The sequence below is a fragment of the Rattus norvegicus genome, chromosome 5, assembly GCF_021556685.1.
Source record: "Rattus norvegicus strain SHRSP/BbbUtx chromosome 5, alternate assembly SHRSP_T2T, whole genome shotgun sequence".
Lineage (NCBI taxonomy): Eukaryota > Metazoa > Chordata > Mammalia > Rodentia > Muridae > Rattus > Rattus norvegicus.
The window spans coordinates 132805280-132817546 of record NC_141538.1 but is presented as its reverse complement, the minus strand read 5'-3'; positions in this window follow the sequence as shown (position 1 = coordinate 132817546).

The following is a 12267-nucleotide window of genomic DNA, read 5'->3' as shown; positions in this document are numbered from 1 at the left end:
CACACCTATGGTCACTTGATTTTTGACAAAGGAGCCCAAACCATCCAATGGAAAAAAGATAGCATTTTCAGCAAATGGTGCTGGTTCAACTGGAGGGCAACATGTAGAAGAATGCAGATCGATCCATGCTTATCACCCTGTACAAAGCTTAAGTCCAAGTGGATCAAGGACCTCCACATCAAACCAGACACACTCAAACTAATAGAAGAAAAACTAGGGAAGCATCTGGAACACATGGGCACTGGAAAAAATTTCCTGAACAAAACACCAATGGCTTATGCTCTAAGATCAAGAATCGACAAATGGGATCTCATAAAACTGCAAAGCTTCTGTAAGGCAAAGGACACTGTGGTTAGGACAAAACGGCAACCAACAGATTGGGAAAAGATCTTTACCAATCCTACAACAGATAGAGGCCTTATATCCAAAATACACAAAGAACTCAAGAAGTTAGACCGCAGGGAAACAAATAACCCTATTAAAAATGGGGTTCAGAGCTAAACAAAGAATTCACAGCTGAGGAATGCCGAATGGCTGAGAAACACCTAAAGAAATGTTCAACATCTTTAGTCATAAGGGAAATGCAAATCAAAACAACCCTGAGATTTCACCTCACACCAGTGAGAATGGCTAAGATCAAAAACTCAGGTGACAGCAGATGCTGGCGAGGATGTGGAGAAAGAGGAACACTCCTCCATTGTTGGTGGGATTGCAGACTGGTAAAACCATTCTGGAAATCAGCCTGGAGGTTCCTCAGAAAATTGGACATTGAACTGCCTGAGGATCCAGCTATACCTCTCTTGGGCTTATACCCAAAAGATGCCTCAACATATAAAAGAGACACGTGCTCCACTATGTTCATCGCAGCCTTATTTATAATAGCCAGAAAATGGAAAGAACCCAGATGCCCTTCAACAGAGGAATGGATACAGAAAATGTGGTACATCTACACAATGGAATATTACTCAGCTATCAAAAACAACGAGTTTATGAAATTCGTAGGCAAATGGTTGGAACTGGAAAATATCATCCTGAGTGAGCTAACCCAATCACAGAAAGACATTCATTGTATGCACTCATTGATAAGTGGCTATTAGCCCAAATGCTTGAATTACCCTAGATCCCTAGAACAAACGAAACTCAAGACGGATGATCAAAATGTGAATGCTTCACTCCTTCTTTAAATGAGGATAAGAATACCCTTGGCAGGGAAGGGAGAGGCAAAGATTAAAACAGAGACTGAAGGAACACCCATTCAGAGCCTGCTCCACATGTGGCCCATACATATACAGCCACCCAATTAGACAAGATGGATGAAGCAAAGAAGTGCAGACCAACAGGAGCCGGATGTAGATCACTCCTGAGAGACACAGCCAGAATACAGCAAATACAGAGGCGAATGCCAGCAGCAAACCACTGAACTGAGAATAGGTCCCCCGTTGAAGGAATCAGAGAAAGAACTGGAAGAGCTTGAAGGGGCTCGAGACCCCAAAAGTACAACAATGTCAAGCAACCAGAGCTTCCAGGGACTAAGCCACTACCTAAATACTATACATGAACTGACCCTGGACTCTGACCCCATAGGTAGCAATGAATATCCTAGTAAGAGCACCAGTGGAAGGGGAAGCCCTGGGTCCTGCTAAGACTGAACCCCCAGTGAACTAGACTATTGGGGGAGGGTGGCAATGGGGGGAGGGTTGGGAGGGGAACACCCATAAGGAAGGGGAGGGGGGAGGGGGATGTTTGCCCGGAAACCGGGAAAGGGAATAACACTTGAAATGTATATAAGAAATACTCAAGTTAATAAAAAAATAAAAAAATAAAAAAAAAAGAAGAGAGTGAAGACTCCCAGCTCAAAGGACCAGTAAATATCTTCAACAAAATCATAGAAGAAAACTTCCCTAACCTAAAGAAAGAGATACCCATAAGCATACAAGAAGCCTACAGAACTCCAAATAGATTGGACCAGAAAAGAAACTCCTCCCGTCACATAATAGTCAAAACACCAAATGCACAAAATAAAGAAAGAATATTAAAAGCAGTAAGGGAAAAAGGTCAAGTAACATATAAAGGCAGACCTATCAGAATCACAACAGAGGTTTCGCCAGAAACTATGAAAGCCAGAAGATCCTGGATGGATGTCATACAGACCCTAAGAGAACACAAATGCCAGCCCAGGTTACTGTATCCTGCAAAACTCTCAATTAACATAGATGGAGAAACCAAGATATTCCATGACAAAACCAAATTTGCACAATATCCGTCAACAAATCAGGCCCTACAAAGGATAATAAATGGTAAAGCCCAAAATAATGAGGCAAGCTACACCCTAGAAAAAGCAAGAAACTAATTGTCTTGGCAACAAAGAGAGAGAGAGAGAGAGAGAGAGAGAGAGAGAGAGAGAGAAGAAAAGCACAAAACCATAATCTCACACACAAATACAAAAAAACAGGAAGCAACAATCACTTTTCCTTAAAATCTCTTAACATCAATGGACTCAATACCCCAATAAAAAGACATAGATTAAAAAACTGGATACACAATGAGGACCCTGCATTCTGCTGACTACAGGAAACACATCTTAGACACAAAGACAGATACTACCTCAGAGTGAAAGGCTGGAAAACAATTTTCCCAGCAAATGGTCTGAAGAAGCAAGCTGGAGTAAAAAGTCTAATATCCAAAAAAATCGATTTTCAAACAAAAGACATCAAAAAAGATAAGGAAGGACACTTCATACACACCAAAGGAAAAATCCACCAAGATGAATTCTCAATCCTAAATATCTATGCTCCAAATACAAGGGCAACTACATACATAAAAGAAACCTAACTAAAGCTCAAAGCACACATTGAATGTCACATAATAATAGTAGATTTCAACACCCCACTGTCATCAATGGACAGATCATGGAAACAGAAATTAAAGAGAGACATAAACAGATTAAGAGAAGTCATGAACCAAATGGACTTAACAGATATTTATAGAACATTCTATCCTAAAACAAAATGATATACCTTCTTCTCATCACCTCATGGTACTTTCTCCAAAATTGACCATATAATTGGTCAAAAAACATGCCTCAATAGATAAAGAAAGATGGAAATAATCCCATGGGTCCTATCAGACCAGCATGGGCTAAAGCTGGTCTTCAAAAGCAATAAGGGAAGAATGCCCACATATACATTGAAGTTGAACAATGCTCTATTCAATGATAACCCGGTCAAGGAGGAAATAAAGATAGAAATTAAAGACTTCTTAGAATTTAATGAAAATGAAGGTACAACATACCCAAACTTATGGGACACAATGAAAGCTGTGCTAAGAGGAAAACTCATAGCTCTGAGTGACTGCAGAAAGAAACAGGAGAGCGCATACATCAGCAGCTTGACAGCACACCTAAAAGCTCTAGAACAAAAAGAAGCAAATGTACAAAGGAAGAGTAGAAGGCAGGAAATAATCAAACTCAGAGCTGAAATCAACCAAGTACAAACAAAAAGGACTATACAAAGAATCAAAAGATCCAAAAGTTGGTTCTTTGAGAAAATCAACAAGTTAGATAAACCCTTAGCCAGACTAATGAGAGGACAAAGAGAGTATGTCCAAATTAACAAAATCAGAAATGAAAAGGGTGACATAACTACAGAATCAGAGGAAATTCAAAAAATCATCAGATCCTACTACAAAAGCCTATATTCAACAAAAATTGAAAATCTGGAAGAAATGGACAAGTTCCTAGAGAGATACTAGGTACCAAAGTTACATCAGGAACAGATAAACCATGTAAACATCCCCAGAATTCCCAAAGAAATAGAAGCAGACATTAAAGGTCTCCCAACCAAAAAGAGCTCAGGTCCAGATGGGTTCAGTGCAGAATTCTAACAGACCTTCATAGAATACCTCATAACAATACTATCCAAACTATTCCACAAAATTAAAACAGATGGAGGGCTACCGAATTCATTCTATGAAGCCACAAATACTCTTATTCCTAAACTACACAAAGACCCAAAATTCAATTTCCCTTATGAATATCAACGCAAAAATACTCAATAAAATTACTGCAAACTGAATCCAAGAACACATCAAAACAATTATCCATCATGATCAAGTAGGCTTCATCCCAGGCATGCAGGGATGGTATAATATACAGAAAACCATCAACATAATCCACTACATAAACAAAATGAAAAATAAAATCCACATGAACATTTCATTAGAAGTTGACAAAGCATTTGACAAAATTCATGACCCCTTCATGATAAAAATACTGGAAAAAATAGGAATTGAAGGCCCATACCTAAACATAGTAAAAGCCATATACAGCAAAGCAGTAGCTAACATTAAACTAAATGGAGAGAAACTTGAAGCAATCTCACTAAAATCAGGGACTAGACAAGACTGCCCACTGTCTCCCTACTTATTCAATATAGTTCTTGAGGTTCTAGCCAGAGCAATCAGACAACAAAAGGAGATCAAAGGGATACAGATTGGAAAAGAAGTCAAAATATCATCTTTTGCAGATGATAAGATAGTATATTTAAGTGATCCCAAAAGTTCCACCAGGGAACTACTGAACCTGATAAGCACCTTCAGCAAAGTGGCTGGGTATAAAATTAACTCAAATAACTCAGTAGCCTTCCTCCACACAAACGAGAAACCAGCTGAGAAAGAATTAGGGAAACGACACCCTTCATAATAGTCTCAAATAATATAAAATACCTTGGTGGGACCAAGCAAGTAAAAGAACTGTATGATAAGAACTTCAAGCCTCTGAAGAAAGAAATTGAAGAAGATCTCAGAAGATGGAAAGATCTCCCATGCTCATGGATTGGCAGGATTAACAGTAAAAATGGCCATTTTACCAAAAGCGATCCACAGATTCAATGCAAACCCCATCAAAATACCAATCCAGTTCTTCAGAGAGTTAGACAGAAAAATTTGCAAATTCATCTAGAATAACAAAAAACCCGGGGTAGCTAAAACTATACTCAATAAATTAAGGACTTCCAGGGGAATCACTATCCTGCACTGAAGCAGTATTACAGATCAATACTGATATAAACTGCATGGTTTTGGTACAGAGACAGACAGATAGACCAATGGAATAGAATTGAAGACCCAGAAATGAACCCACACACCTACAGTCACTTGATTTTTGACAAAGGAGCCAAAACCATCCAATGGAAAAAAGATAGCATTTTCAGCAAATGGCGCTGATTCAACTGGAGGTCAGCATGTAGAAGAATGCAGATCGATCCATGTTTATCTCCCTGTACAAAGCTTAAGTCCAAGTGGATCAAGGACCTCCACATCAAACCAGATACACTCAAATTAATAGAAGAAAAAGTGGGGAAGAATCTGGAACACATGGGCACTGGAGAAAATTTCATGAACAAAACACCAATGGCTTATGATCTAAGATCAAGAACCGACAAATGGGATCCCAGAAAACTACAAAGCTTCTGTAAGGCAAAGGACACTGTTGTTAGGACAAAATGGCAACCAACAGATTGGGAAAAGATCTTTACCAATCCTACAACTGATAGAGGGCTTATATCCAAACTATAGAAAGAACTCAGAAGTCAGACTGCAGGGAGACAAATAACCCTATTAAAAATGGGGTTTAGTGCTAAACAAAGAATTCACAGCTGAGGAATGCTGAATGGCTAAGAAACACCTAAAGAAATGTTGAACATCTCTAGTCATAAGGGAAATGCAAATCAAAACGATCCGGAGATTTCACCTCACACCAGTGAGAATGGCTAAGATCAAAAACTCACGTGACAACCAATACTGGTGAGAATGTGGAGAAAGAGGGAGGAACACTCCTCCATGGTTGGTGGGATTGTACACTGGTGCAACCGTTCTGGAAATCAGTCTGGCGATTCCTCAGAAAATTGGACATTGAACTACCTGCAGACCCAACTATACCTCTCTTGGGCATATACCCAAAAGATGCCCCAACATATAACAAAGACACGTACTCCACTATGTTCATAGCAGCCTTATTTATAATAGCCAGAAGCTGGAAAGAATCTCGATGCCCTTCAACAGAGGAATGGATACAGAAAATGTGGTACATCTACACATTGGAATATTAGTGAGCTATCAAAAACAATGACTTTATGAAATCCATAGGCAAATGGATGGAACTGGAAAATATCATCCTGAGTGAGGTAACCCAATCACAGAAAAACACACATGGTATGCATTCATTGATAAGTGGATATTAGCCCAAATGCTCGTATTACCCTAGATGTACAGAACACAAGAAACTCAAGAAGGGTGATCAAAATGTGAAGGCTTCACTCCTTCTTAAAAGGGGAACAAGAATACCCTTGACAGAGAATAGGGAGGCAAAGTTTAGAACAGAGGCAGAAGCAACACCCATTCAGAGCCTGCCCCACAATGTGGCCCATACATATACAGCCACCAAACTAGATACAATGGATGAAGCAAAGAAGTGCAGGACAACAGGAACCGGATGTAGATCTCTCCTGAGAGACACAGCCAGAATACAGCAAATACATAGGCAAATGCCATCATAAACCACTGAACTGAGAACGGGATCCCCATTGAAGGAATCAGAGAAAGGAGTGAAAGAGCTGGAGGGGTTTGAGACCCCATATGTACAACAATGCCAAACAACCAGCGCTCCAGGGACTAAGCCACTACCCAAAGACTGTACATGGACTTACCCTGGGCTCCAACCTCATAGGTAGCAATGAATACCCTAGTAAGAGCACCAGTTGGAGGGGAAGCCCTTGGTCCTATCAAGGCTCAACCCCCAGTGAATGTGATTGTTGGGGAGAGGGCGGTAATGGGGGGAGGATGGGGAAGGGAACACCCATAGAGAAGGGGAGGGGCAAGGGTTAGGGGGATGTTGGCCTGGTAACCGGGAAAGGGCATAACAGTCAAAATGTAAATAAGAAATACCCAAGTTAATAAAGATGAAAAAAAGAAATACCCAAGTTAATAAAGAGGAAAACAAATTTTTGAGAAAAAATAAAGCTAACATAACCCAGCTACAACAACCTCGGCCGCCCCCCCCCCAAAAAAAATAAAGAATTTCTGGGAGAATCACCATTCCTGAGCTATTGATTAATAGTGATAAAAAAACACATGGCTTTGGTACAAACACAGAAAAACCAATGGAATAAAATTGAAGATCCAGAAATGATCCCACACCACCTTGGTCACTTGATGTTTTTCAAAGTAGCCAAAAGCATCCAGTGAGAAAAAGTACATTTTCAACAAATGGTGTTGGTCGAACAGGAAGTCAGCATTTAGAAGAATTCAATTTATTTCATTTTTATCTCCTTGCACAAGGTCCAAGTCCAAGTGGATCAAGGACCTCCACAGATATGCTGAATCTAATAGAACATATCAGCACACGGGAGGTTTTCCAAAACAGAACACCAATTTCTCATACTCTAAGATCAACAATTGACAAATTGGACCTCATGAAACTGAAAAGCTTCTGTAAGACAAAGGACACTGTCAATAGGACAAAATGGCAACGAATAAACAGGGAAAAGATTTTTAACAACCCTTCGATCTGATAGAGGGCTAATATCCAAAATATACAAAGAACTCAAGAAGTTAGACTCCAGACAACCATATAATCCTATTTTTTAAAATGAGATATGGAGACAAACAATTCTCAACTTAGTAATCTCAAATGACTGAGAAGCACCTAAAAATATGTTCAACTTCCTTATTCATCAGAGAAATATACATCAAAAGACACTGAGATCCCTCCTTGCACCAATCAGAATGGCTAAGATTAAAAACTCAGGTGATAGCAGATGTTGGACAGAATGTGGAGAAAGAAGAATACTCCTCCACTGCTGGTAGGATTACAACCCTCACTCTAAAAAATTTATCTGGAGTTTCCTCAGAAAATTGTAAATAGGTCTACCTAAAGATCCAGCAATACTGCTCCTGGGCATATACCCAAAAGATGTTCCACCATACCACACTGACATGGCTCCACTATGTTGATAGCAGCTTTATTTATGATAGGCAGATGGAAACAACCCAGATGTTCCTCAGTGAAAAAATGGGTAGAAAAATGTGGTACATTTACACACTAGAATACTGTTCAGCTATTAAAAATGACAACTTCACAAACTTTGTAGGCAAATGGATGGAACTAAAAGATATCCTTAGGTATGTAACCATAACACAAAAGGGAACACATGGTATATATTCAGTGATAAGTGGATATTAACCCAACAGTTCAGAATACCCACAATACAACTCAGACACTACCTCAGAGTAAAAGGCTGGAATACAACTTTCCAAACAAATGGTCCCAAGAAACAACCTGGAGTAGCCATTCTAATATTGAATAATATTGACTTTCAACCAAAAGTCATCAAAAAACAAGGAAGGACACTTCATATTCAACAGAGGAAAAATCCACCAAGATGAACTCTCAATACTAAATATCTATGCTCCGAATTCAAGGACACCTACGTTCATAAAAGAAACCATACTAAAGCTCAGATCACACAGTGCACCTCATACAATAATAGTGGGAGATTTCAACACCCCACTTTCATCAATGGACAGGTCATGGAAACAGAAATTAAACAGAGACATATAGAAAACTAGAAGTTATGAACCAAATGGACTTAGCAGATATTTATAGAGCATTTCATCCTAAACAATAGGATACACCTTCTTCTCAGCACCTCATCATTACTTCTCCCAAATTGACCATATAATCAGTCATAAAACAGGTCTCAACAGACACAGAAAGATAGAAATAACCCCATGCGTCCTATCAGACCACCATGGACTAAGGCTGGTCTTCAATAACAACAATAAGGAAAGAATTCCCACATATACATGGAAGATGAACAATGCTCTACTCAATGATAACGTGGTCAAGGAAGAAATAAAGAAAATAATTAAAAACTTCTTAGAATTTAATGAAAATTAAGGCACAACGTACCCAAATTTATAGGATGCAATGAAAGCAGTGCTAAGAGGGAAACTCATAGCTCTGGGTGCCTGCGAAAAGAAACAAGAGAGAGCAAACATCAGCAGCTTGACAGCACATCTAAAAGTTCTAGAACAGAAAGAAGCGAATACACCCAAGAGGAGTAGAAGGCAGGAAATAATCAAACTCAGAGCTGAAATCAGCCAAGGAAAAAGGAAAAAGCACTATACAAAGAATCAACAAAACCTGGAGCAGTTCTTTGAGAAAATCAACAAGATGGATTAAACCCCTTAGCCAGACTAACCAGAGGGCACAGAGACAGTATCCACATTAACAAAATCAGAGATGTAAAGGGAGACATAACAACAAAATCTGAGGAAATTCAAAAAATCATCAGACCCTACTACAAAAGCCTATTTTCAACAAAAACTGGAAAATTTGGAGGAAATGGACAATTTTCTAGAAAAATATCAGGTACCAAATTTAAATCAGGGACAGATAAACCTTCTAAAGAGTCACAGAACCCCTATAGAGAGAGAAGCATTCATTAAACGTCCCCCAACAAAATAAAAGCTCATGAGCAGATGGGTTTAGTGCAGAATTCTATAAGACCTTCAAAGAAGATCTAATAAAAATATTCTTCAAACTATTCCACAAAATAGAAACAAGATCACTACCCAATTCTTTCTATGAAAGAATAATTATGCTTTTACCTAAACCACACAAAGACCCAACAAAGAAAGAGAAATTCAAACCAATTTCCCTTATGAATATCAATATAAAAATACTCAATAAAACTCTTGGAAACCAAATCCAAGAACACATCAAAATGAGCATCCACCATGATCAAGTAGTTTTCAACCCAGCAACGCATAGATGGTTCAATATACAGAAATTCCTCAATGCAATTTACTGTATAAACAAACTCAAAGTAAAAAAAAAATCACATCATCATTTTATTAGGTGCTGAGAAAGCATTTGACAAAATTCAACAGGCCTGCATGGTAAATGTTTTGGAAAGATCAGGAATTCAAGGCCCATACCTAATCATAGTTAAAGCAATATACAGCATACCACTAGCCAACATCAAACTAAATGAAAAGAAACTTAAAAGTAATCCCACCAAAATCAGGGACTACATAAGACTGCCCACTCTCTCTCTACGTATTCAATATAGTATTTGTAGTCCTAGCCAAAGCAATTAGAAAACAAAAAAGGGTCACAGGGAGGCAAATCAGAAAGGAAAAAATCAAAACATCACTATTTTTAGATGATAGGATAGCAAACTAAGTGGCCATAAAAAATTCTGATACCTCCTAAACCTGGTAAACAACTTCAGCAAACTAGATGAATGCAAAATTAACTCAAACAAATCAGTAACCTTCCCCTACTCAAAGGATAAACAGGCTGAGAAAGAAATTAGGGAAGTAACACTGTTCACAATAGGCACAAATAATATAAAATACCTTGGGGTGAATCTAATAAAGCAAGTGAAATATCTGTATGACAAGAACTTCATGCCTCTGGAGAAGTAAATAAAAGATCTCAGAAGGTGGAAAGATCTCCATGGTCATGGATTGGCAGAATTAATATAGTAAAAATGATCATCTTGCCAAAAGCAATCTACAGATTCAATGCAATCCTCATCAAAATTTCATAAAGTTACAAAGGAGAATTTCCAAATTCATCCAGAATAACAAAATACCTAGGATAGGAAAACTATTCTCATCATCCCTGATCTCAAGCTGTATTACAGAGCAATAGGGATGAAAACTATAAGGTATTGCTACAGAGACAGGCAGGTAGATCAATGGAACAGAATTGAAGACTCGCAAATGGACCCACACACCTATGGTCACTTGATCTTTGACGAAATTCGTCCAATGGAAAAAAGATAGCATTTTCAACAACTGGTGCTGGTTCAACAGGAGGTCAATGTATAGAAAAATGCAAATTGATCCATTTTTATCTCTGCACAAATCTCAAATCAATCTGAATCAAAAACCTCCACATAAAACTAGATACAGTTAAATGGGGAAGAACCTCGAACCCATTGGAACAGGACAAACTTTCCTGAACAGAACACCAATAGGTTATATTCTAAGATCAAGAAACGACTAATGGGGCCTCATATAATTGCAAAGCTCTTGTAAGGCAAAGGACATTGTCAATAGGACAAAACAGCAACTAACAGGGTTGGAAAAGATCTTTATCAATCCTACATACAATAGGGGGATAAAGTCAAATATGTATAAAGAACTCAAGAAGTTAGATTACAAAAAAAACAAATAATCCTATTAAAAATGGAGTTTAGAACTAAACAAAGAATTCTCAAGTGAAGAATATGAAATGGTGGAGAAGCACCTAAAGAACTGCAAAGTTAAATGAAGATACAACATACCCAAACTTATGGGACACAATGAAAGCTGTGCTAAGAGGAAAACTCATAGCGCTGAGTGCCTGCAGAAAGAAACAGGAAAGAGCATATGTCAGCAGCTCGACAGCACACCTAAAAGCTCTAGAACAAAAAGAAGCAAATACACCCAGGAGGAGTAGAAGGCAGGAAATAATCAAACTCAGAGCTGAAATCAACCAAGTAGAAACAAAAAGGACCATAGAAAGAATCAACAGAACCAAAAGTTGGTTCTTTGAGAAAATCAACAAGATAGATAAACCCTTAGCCAGACTAATGAGAGGACACAGAGAGCGCGTCCAAATTAACAAAATCAGAAATGAAAAGGGAGACATAACTACAGATTCAGAGGAAATTCAAAAAATCATCAGATCTTACTATAAAAACCTATATTCAACAAAACTTGAAAATCTTCAGGAAATGGACAATTTCCTAGACAGATACCAGGTATCGAAGTTAAATCAGGAACAGATAAACCAGTTAAACAACCCCATAACTCCTAAGGAAATAGAAGCAGTCATTAAAGGTCTCCCAACCAAAAAGAGCCCAGGTCCAGACGGGTTTAGTGCAGAAATCTATCAAACCTTCATAGAAGACCTCATACCAATATTATCCAAACTATTCCACAAAATTGAAACAGATGGAGCACTACCGAATTCCTTCTACGAAGCCACAATTACTCTTATACCTAAACCACACAAAGACACAACAAAGAAGGAGAACTTCAGACCAATTTCCCTTATGAATATCGACGCAAAAATACTCAATAAAATTCTGGCAAACCGAATTCAAGAGCACATCAAAACAATCATCCACCATGATCAAGTAGGCTTCATCCCAGGCATGCAGGGATGGTTTAATATACGGAAAACCATCAACGTGATCCATCATATAAACAAAC